Below are 10,289 nucleotides of genomic sequence, written 5' to 3' on the forward strand. Positions count from 1 at the left end.
ATCAAAAGTGAGTAGGAAATATGCTAACAGAAAAGAGTAAGTTAAGGCCCCTGCATTTTATATTTTTAATTTTTATTTATTTATTTATTTTCTCCCATCAGCTCTTCCCCCTGCATTTTTTAAAGCAGGAATATTTTTTGGATCTTCTTACAGACCTGACTGTTGTTGGGAGACCCCAGAGGGAGGTGCCACCCTTTGGAGATTTTGACAGTCAACTTCTAATTAATAGGTATGTTTTGTGACTGATGGAAAGCCACCATAGGCAGCTGGCCCTGGTGGGGGACTGAAGAGGCATTCCTTTGCCTGTCACTAGTGTGGCCCTGTCGGGGTATGGTTCCCACCATGGAAACAGAGTTGTGGAGGACAGGTCCTAATTCTAAAAATCTCACAATAATTTTGATTGGAGTCTTTCGAACAGTAGAAACATTTGTAAATACAGTGTGAAATTGGAGCAGTCATGCCAAAAATTACAAATAATAATAAAAAAAAGGTCAGTGTTACTTTTTCCAAGTTCTTGTCTCCCGTGAACTTTTTTGAAAAGCAGGTTTGTGTCATCCCGCATGGCAAGTGTCTTCAGAACGTGGAAGGGAACTCACATGGCTCTTGCTGGGTCAGGTTGAAACCCACACCCGTGAAGTGCTTCTCATGCCAGCACTTTTATCACTTGGCTCTTGGTCACAACCTATTTTTGTCCAAAGAACTGGCTTTGCTTTTACCGTGGCGAGTCTCTAAGGACAGTAAGCTCTGCTGCAGGGGACTGTGACTTCTGTGTGTGTGTTTTGCGATGTCATTTCTGGTCCCTTTTCTTCTTCCAGGCTCAGCTGCCACCTCGGTCCTGACTTCCGTGAAGGAGACTTGGAGGGCATTTACCCATCCTGTTTACCCAGCTTGCCTGGGAAGCACCAGCTCAGGAATCAATTCTCTTCACCCTGAGCTCACTTTGCCTGTCTCTTCCCGGGACCACCCAGTCACTCAGCCCTGCATTCCGTAATTATATTAGTGTCAACAGCTTCCTGCACAGATTATTATTTTCCCCAAAAGTTCACAATTTCCTTGAAGACTCCAATATCGCCCCAGGCTTTGGCTACCTAATGATTAATAGATGGATCTTCTAGAAAGGTCAAGTTAGAAATTTTAAAGAAAGGGGGTGGGGTGGGGATCTAGCCTTTTCTCTGAGCGTCCCTCTTCCCCTCCCCCACTCGTCATGCGTTTTGGCCGTACAGTCGACCGTCATTCCCTGAAAGTTTCCTCCGAGTCCCCAAGCCTTTCACCAGCCGTCCCCTCCTGGAAGGCCACCCACCCAACATGTGCCTTTTGGAAGCCCGCCCTTCCCTCGGAGTCCCCTCAAGTCCCGCCTCCTCTAGGGGAGCCTGTTCCAGGTTGGGTCACCCTCCCAGCGCCACCCACGAGAGTGCCAGTGACCAGAGAGCGGGGACCCACTTCCATCTTTCACCCTTACAAGCGCCTGCCATAGCATTTTGCACACAGGAGGCATTTACTATATTTCAATTATTTCCCCCACTAAAGTCGTGTGATGAAATGAAACACACGTCTCACTGCGTGCGGTTGCGAGTACTAAAGTGTGTCACCTGGCCTTTGTCACGATTTGTCCCTGCCGCTGACTGTCGGGGAGCGCTGGGTCTCCCGCGGAGCCGGGCTCGGGGACCCTCGGCCTGCGCGGAGGAGGGCGGCTCCGGCGGCTGGGGTCCCCACGGATGTGAGGGCACGGCCACAGCTGCCCTGTGTCTCACTGTCCCCTCCGCGGGCCTGCGGGGCTGGGACGGCATCGTGACCTGCTGTCCTGACACGTGCTGCAGCCAGCCTGGGCCAGTGCTCACCTTTAGGTACCTGCCGAGCACCCGGCCCCACCGAGCGACTCTGGGACTCTGGGTGAGACTCGCGTGTCCTCCCCCCCAAGAAACGTCCAGGAAGTCTGCGGCTGCGGCTGGAAGAGCCATGCCCGTCCCCAGCCCTGTCCCCGGGGCCACGGGCGAAGGGCACTGGGCGCCCAGTCTGGGCGACGGTGAACCCTGTGCACGGTCTTTAGTCATTTTTTTTTTTCCTGGCAGGAAAAGGGCTGTCCTCCAGCCAAATTTTAACAACACGAGGGTTACCCGGGGCTCTCTGAGGTTTGCTGGGACCGTAGAGTCCCCGAAACTATGCACAGTGTCTGCGTTTTGCAGAATAATTCTCTGTCCCCACGAATGCCTGCCTTTCTGCGGTGGCGGAGACACGTATCTTAAATTTGCGTGTCACATCGTTGTGATAAAGATCACAACACTTGGTGTTGGAATACAAAATAGCCTCAGCGTAAAATAATATTTAAAGAACTCCGTGTTTGCAGAAAGCTGGCTTGAAACATAAGGTAGGCTAGAACAAAATGTTCTTTTTTAACTGCCTTCCCCACTATTGAGATCAAGATGAAGAATTAAAAATAAAACATACTGAGATTAGGTGATTAGGATCTGTATTGCTGATAACACACCACAGTGTCACAAGCAATGCACTTTCAGACTAAAGAATCCCTTTTTTCTGATGATATTTTGGCCCGAAGATTTACAAAGAAAACACGATGTCAAAAAGGGCATATTAGCAACGCTGAGCATCAGTTAACTACGATATAACTCGGTAGTTATTATTATTTTTTTTGAAGAAAAAAAGAGAAAACTATGAAAACCGAGGTTCTCTATTAGTAGTCTACAAAATGCATGTGCATTTGTAAAAATCTGGACCAAAAATTAGAAACTATGAAAAAATAGCCTCATGCTTTTAGAATGTCTTTCAAAGATATATTTACTGTAGCTTAATATTTTTTTTACTTAGCACTTTTTTCATTTGCCATATGAAAAAAATTATCCAGGACTTTTACCTCCCTGTTTAAACTTTTAAAAAGCAAACTATTTGTTATTTTGAATGTGTGTGGTCCCTTTCTCAAACGCTGTGCCTCAGTGGGCGTCTCCTGGGAAAATCTCTCAGTAACAGCCTCCAAAGGCGGCTCCTGCTCCCTGGGGCAGTGTGGCCTCCATCCATGCAGCTCCTGCCCAGGGGGAAGTGGCAAGGGGGTCCCCAACATGGCTGGAATGGGCTTTTCAGTGATTAGGGTACTGTGCTCACTGGGTGGCTTTAGCTTCTCATTTTCACTTTTTAGCTCGGGTTCAGCTACCAGCCATTTAGCACGTCCTTAACCTTAGTGGCTGGAACTGCGAGTGCTTTCTTCCCTGGGTTCTGGTGCAGACACTAGGACCAATACCGTGGGAAATGGGCAAAGCCGGTGTCCTCTGCTGTGTAAAAAGGCTCTGGACAGAGGGAGTGGAGTCAAGCCACTGGTTTTGGTTAGCCTGATGCAACCTCCCACAGAGAAAAGTGGGAGAGAGAGAATGATCGGGGAGAGTGAATGAACCGGGCCGTGGAAAAATGTGTTGCTGTCTGTATGCACAGTCGTTCAGTCTTCACCTTCTGGGGGATCCTGCTGAAATGTCAGGGACCAGACCCCCCGGGCGTTCTCTGCAGTCCATTCCTCCTGGGATCTCCCTACAGAAAAACGAATCACAAGATTTTTTCCTCCTGTCTTTGGGTCATAAAACATTATATGAAACACTGGAAATCATGAGAGGTATTTTAAAAAATTCTTGTATTTTTCCTGAATTTTACATGTGTTTACTGGAAAACTGAGCCCAAATGCCATTTCTCTGAGAGGTATTCTTTTGTGAGATCTTCAGTAAATCTCAAACGGCACACAGTTTTCCTATTTGTAGTGCAGCAGTGCTCAAACTTGAGTGTATATCAGAGTGACACTGGAGGGTGCATTCAGAGGCAGACCCCAGATCTCCCCAGGGCTTCCGAGTCAGCAGGTCTGGCTTAGGCCCAAGGATGTGTATTTCTGATATGCTCCTGGGGACACTGATGTGGCTGGCCTGAGGGCTGCGCTTAGAAAGATTACCTTTGGAGTACCATGAAACAGTGTAAAATAAATGCATTTTACTCCTGGTTCCTGGACACTGAGAAGTTTATTTACTTAATGGCGTTTTTATAATCACTATGTTATTCCACAATTCTTTGCTGGCTTTCACACTTGTGTCTTGCCCCCGAGATTAGACTGCAGGCCCTTAAGATGTGGAGATTCATTTTTACAACCTGAGATGAGTCTGGGAGTCCAGAATGGAGTTCTCAAGTGTCCTTTTTTGAGAATGAGTGAAACAGCAGGATCCCCAGTCAGAAGTTGTACTGCTTTTATGGAATATCTTGGGCACATTTCTGCTCCTGATTGCTGTGCTAACCTTGTTTTCCCAGATAACAAATTGGGGGACACGCTCAAACTTTCATGTTAAGAATAATCCCAAGAACTTTTATGAGGTAGCTCACTTAGTTGCAGCCCCAAGATCTAACTAAGCAGAGGCTTTGCTTTATTTTATTTTTTCAAATAAATGCAATATTCCTCTTTTGGTGACTCACTTGCAGTGGCCCTGGGTTAAGGAAACCAAAAGGACCACAAGTGGCACTAGCTGTTCTGAACCTAGGAGGAAACTGTGTGTCCGTAGGACACCCAGTCCTTAGGCAGAGAGCTCAGCTCACCACAAGTGATCCCTCAGGCGAGCCTCTTTTATGATCATCTACAAGAATATGGTGTGTGTGTGTGTAAATTTATTCTTTCATCACACACATTTACCACGCACAGCCAGGAGGGTAAATAAGGCATTTGTTGAATCTCTCTTGTCAAATGAGAAAAGACTGTTTAAATACCTGTCCTTTTCAAACTTCAATGCACATTAGAATCCCCAGGGGAGCTTTTCAAAATCCCCAGTGCCCAGGCCCCAATGAATTGGAATTTCAGGAGATGGTACCTGGACTTCAGTATCTGAAAAACTCTCCAGAGAATTCCAGTATACAGCCAATGTTGAGAACCAGTGATCTCATCAAGTTTTCTGGGTAAACTGATCTGTCAGTTTTACACCTAGATCCTTTTCCACTGGAACCATAGGTATCAGGCAGTCTTAGAAATAGCAGGTGCATTCTCCACATGGGGGGAGGCTAGACCTCAGTTTCCCTCCACTGGGAGCACCATCTCATGACCACCACTTTCCCAACTCAGCCCTTTTTGCTCACAAATGAATAAGTTGGGGTGACTTTGAATCTGCTGCAATCTTGTCGTTGATTAAATGTGGCTATAATTCTTTGTAACTGGTTGTATCAAGAGATGAAGTCTACTTCCCCACTCCTTGAAGTTGGGCTGGTCTCATGACTTGTATATAGCAAAAGGGATATTGTGGGAGTTCTGGAGCCTCCAATGGCCTTGAAGCTTCCTCCTTCGCTGTCTCGAGTGCAGCCCCGAGATGACGACGTGAGGAAGCAAGTCTAGCCTTGTGGAGGATGAGAGGCCCTGTGGAGGAGAGACAAGGTGCCCCAGACCACAGTCAGCACCAACTCTCAGATGTATGTGAGGCCATCTTGGATTTCCCAACTCAGCGACTCTCCTGCTGAAAGTGAAACCATCAGAGGAACTGCCCAGCCAGCCCGAGAGTCGTGATACATCAGAAACTGATGTTGTTTTCGTTTATTTGTTTTTTTTTGGCAGCTGGCTGGTTTGGGGATCTGAACCCTTTACCCTAGTGTTACAAGGCTGTGCTCTAACCAATTGAGCTAACCGGCCAGCTCAGAAGTTGATGTTGTTTTAAGAGACTGAGTTTTAGGGCGGTTGTCATTCAGCAGTAGATGCCTGAAACAATAGCGGCTCCATAAATCATCATCCTGACTTTTGCGCATGTGCCACAAGGATAGTATTGCGAGGCATTGAAAAAGCTAATTTAAAAAAGCAGTGATTTAATCTCTTTCTCAGTGGAAGCAATCCAGCTTTATTTTAAAGCAGCTTAATGAGCTATTGATATGGTATTTCTAACAGTGAGCAACTTAGCGTTTTTTTAGTTTTCAAGATAATAAAGTTTAAAATAGTAGAGATATAAAATAAAATCAATCAGTGGTGGATATTAAAAGAAAAAAAGTCATTGCTTATGGATACAAATTACATATAAGAGAATTTTCAGAACGCAAAACTAACAGGTGGAGAATCTGAAATACTGAATAGGACTTTTACAAATTCCAGAAAAAAATGACTTTCTTTGGGTGCTCAAGGAGCTGAACTGGGATGCTTCTGGAAATTTAGCTTTGATATTATTTATACTGACTCAGTCAATAAATAAGTTTTTGAGTCCCTACAATGTGCAAGGTGCTTTACTGGGTTTGTTAAGGGAGTTGGAAAAAAGGACATGGCTCCCAGACTCAAGGAGTGTGTACCCTGTTTCTATCCCATTATTTCAGTTTTCCAGGTTATTCGCTGCTGTGTCAACATGCATATCTCAATCCTAACAGTTGGAATTCACATTTTGCTGTTTTGGAAACATTTAATGGTTCTTCAGTGCGAAGGAGGGAGCCAGCGTTTCCTAAGGGGTTCTGTGGCAAGAGGAAGCTCAGCGCATGTTGGGCTGTGACCAGGAAAGGCCCTGTCACATTGCTATGAATGGAGTAGGGATGGTGGTACTTTTCATTAACAACTGTAGACAAGCGCACAGAGACATGAGATTCAGCAACCTGGAATTAATTCAGTGAGAAGGCTTTGCCTTGTAACTGTCCACTCCAATTTTGATCAGTTCCTCATATTACACACACACACACACACACACTTGCTAAGGCTGCCATAATAAAATACCACAGACTGTGTGGCTTAAACGACAGAAACTTATTTCGCACAGTCTGGAGTCTAGAAGCGCTCAATCAAGGTGTTAGCAGGTTTGGTTTCTCCTGCGGCCTCCTTGGCTTGCAGATGGCAGTCCTTTCTCTGTGTCTCACTTGGTTTTCCCTCTATGCAAATGCGTTCCTGGTGTCTCTCTGTGTCCAAATTTCCTCTTATAAGGACACAAGTCAGACTGGATTAGGGACCACTCTAACAGACTCACTTTAACTTAGTCAACTCTTTAAAAGTCCTATCTCCAATTACAGTCACATTTTGAGCTATCGGGGTTAGGGCTTCAACATATGAATTTTGGGGGGACACAATTCAGCCAATATATATGTGTATATGTATGTGTGTGTGTACATTTTAATATATATATATTTAAATATATCTATATTTAATTGGCTGGAAGTATGCCTGCATTTGCTTCTCTGTCGGGGCTGGTATCAGTTTCTGCCTTGTGGGCCACCTTATGTTTTAACAGATAAAGATGCAGGGAAGAGGAAAGCAGGTGGTTTTGAAGCAGCAGATGCTCAAGTCCAATCACTGAGGTAGAGACAGGGAATGCTGCACAAAGTCTGGAGGGCACAGGGTGGGCGCCATAAACTTAAAGCATCTACATGGGGTGGTGGGCCAGCCCGGGACCACCAGGAGGGGCATCAGCTTGTCCACTTGTGAGCAAGTTAAGTGGGACACAAACCCCACCTTCCTAAGTGTGATTGCTCAAGTTCCTATTCAGAAATAATTGTCAAAGAGGAAATTACATTTTTTGGCGGCTCTTTTTTTCCTTCTCATTTTTAAACTCTCCTTAATGTGACAAGCAGATAGGAGTTTTGCTTCCTTAAATGAAAGCCACATAGTTCCTGCTTTCTCTAATTGGAGGCTTTTCAAATAAAAAGCCAGACTATCAGATAGACATAAAACAACAAAAAAACCGTACTTCCTAACTGAAGGGGAATTCTGCAGATAACTAGGAAATGTGAGAGCAGGAATTGAGGATGTTTGCATAAGTCCAAAAACATGTATTAATTTACAAATTCAACAGATTGTGTTATAGAGTCTATTCAATACTTGTGTCTGAGGAATCTTTTTCCAAACGAGTCTAACACAGACCTTTGCTCAGCCTCCACGGTGGAAGCTTTTGAAGCCAGCCAGAGGGGAGGCTTCCCACAGCCGTCCCCAAGAAGGGCTGGAGCCACCACGGCAGGAGGCGAGGTCCTCCTGCTGGCCCCAGATGACAGAAGACAGGGTCTCAAAAACGAAGTAGGGAAAGCCTGCCCAGGAGCAAGCAGTGAGACAGTGTTAACATCGCAGCCCTGAAACTGAACTGTCACCAAAAATGGCCAGATGAAAACATCGAATCCTGTAGATGCTGAATCCCAAGGGCAAAAGACAACAGGATGAGGTTGGGTGAATGCTGCCCATGTCCCCTCAAGTCCTAAATGGGACATCTTCTTATTTCAGGCTTTCCATTTTGTAGTTAGTTTTGGTCACGACAGCGCTGAAAAACATTAAAGAAGCAAGACTCCAAGAGCTTGCAGTATTTCAGCAATGGTCCCCAGACATAAAGATTTATATATTTTACTCGGAGCTTATTAAATGAGTAGAATATGTAAATATTTCCTGTACTGCTTTTTCTCAGGAAGGAGACCACTTATTCCCCCCAGAAAGGAGCCGTGTTTTGGGATACACCATTCCACAGGGGCCTGAGTCCCTTCTGTGGGATTGAAGGGCCTATTCGGCATGGGGGTGACTGTCAAAGAGCACAGGGTCTTCACATGTCCCCGGGAGCCTGGCCTGGGGTTCCTCCATTGGACTACAGTGTTCTGCTGCCAAACAGAAGAATGGTGGTCTCCTCCTAATTTAGAGACAAATTTAAGTTGAGAGATAAAACTTGCTTAATCTTTAGTTTTCTCCCCCTATTCATTACAAAATTGCCTCTAACACTTGTCTATATGGGAATCTACTCTGTGATGCTATTTGACTTGCTACAAAATGATATAGTTATTTTACAGTCAACACATTACATTTTCATGGTGATTTAAAAACTTTCCTCTGACTTTCAGGCACGCTGACACGTGAACAGCGTGGGGACGAAGCCCTGGTGATGTCCCTGCAGCGGTTGGCTTGTTGTCTCTCTGTGAGGACAGTGGCTGCATCTTAATACAACTGACGTCCTCTCCACGGTGCCTGGCAGATAGTTGGCACTCCGTAAAGGCTTGTTGACTAAATGAATTCCTGTTGGACTTCACTTAAGCACGCGTGGCTCTCACTCTGTGGTTAATGTGAGTGAACAGTCATCAACTGGCAGTGGATTCCTGAGCTGGGCTCATGTGGGTGTAAGCTCAGGAAGGAGGAGGTGGCACAGTCATCTTTTGGTTTCTAGAACCTGATGCCACTAGGCCCTACCCAGATGGCACAGGAGAATGTATTTCTTATGTGGTGATGAGCCTGGTTTTCTCTGTGGTCCATCTTGGAAGTCTCACTTACCAGTGTGATCAGAGAACTCTGTCCCAGTTGCCCCCAGTACAGGAGTTTCTTAGAAAACTTTTCCAAGAGCTCAGGAAAAGCCCTCGAGTGATGGGAAAAGGTGGCCACAGAACCAGGACAATGGCTGGTTCGAAGAGTCTCTCTCTTATTCTTTGTTGGCTACAAGCATAAGGAGAAATACTTTGAGGCCGGGCAGCGGATTGCCCACCATGAGTAGCAGTGAAGAGCCAATCTCCCCCCAAGGAGCAGGAAGTGATGCGCCCACGATCACCAGTGACCTTCGTGACCCTCACTAGTGACCCCCGCTGGATGGGGGGTATATAAGGACTTGCTAGGTGAATTTTCTTCACAACTTTCTCCGAACTGCATGCTCCATATCATAACAAGTATAACTATTTTTCTCTTAATGGAAAGAAAACTATACCTAGTAAGGATTAATTTTCCCTTCTGCAATCTCCAGACCTCAGCGCCCTCTTTTGAGTTTGGATATTGGGGTAGCTGTGTCCTAGGACAGTGCTCACTCATGTCCTGATTCCTAGGACAGTGCTCACTGATTCCAAAGCAATCTTTGGACTCAGCCATCAGTAGTTTTTAAAACTCCTCGGGGATTCCCATGTGAAGCTGATGCTGAGAACCTCTACTTAGAGTCCATTATAGTCCTCAAATGCATGGGTTTTGGTGTAAAAAAATAAAAATAGAAATAAGGCCAAAGGTTTCTTTTACTTGGAAAAAGTGTATTTTAAAAATATTCTTATAACTCAGAAGTTACCAAAGAGATTTTCCCCTCCTGAACTTTCCATTAATAAAAAACAAAGCAAACTTATATTGAAAACAATTATGAGAAAATTCAGCTAAAAGTATTTTCCAGAAAGTTATGGGCAAGTGAAAAAAAAGCAAAGACTATGATTGAAAAAAAAAAAAAGCTTTTACAGGAATTTCACTGTAAATTCATTTGCAATTAGTGTCTCATTTCAAAGATGGATAAATAGCATTTGTCAAAAAGTCCCACCTCTGGCTGTTGCTAAGAAGCTCAGAGACGAGTGATGGAAATGCCCACGACAGAGTTAACTCGGTC

The sequence above is a fragment of the Galeopterus variegatus genome, unplaced genomic scaffold (assembly GCF_000696425.1).
Source record: "Galeopterus variegatus unplaced genomic scaffold, G_variegatus-3.0.2 Scaffold271, whole genome shotgun sequence".
Lineage (NCBI taxonomy): Eukaryota > Metazoa > Chordata > Mammalia > Dermoptera > Cynocephalidae > Galeopterus > Galeopterus variegatus.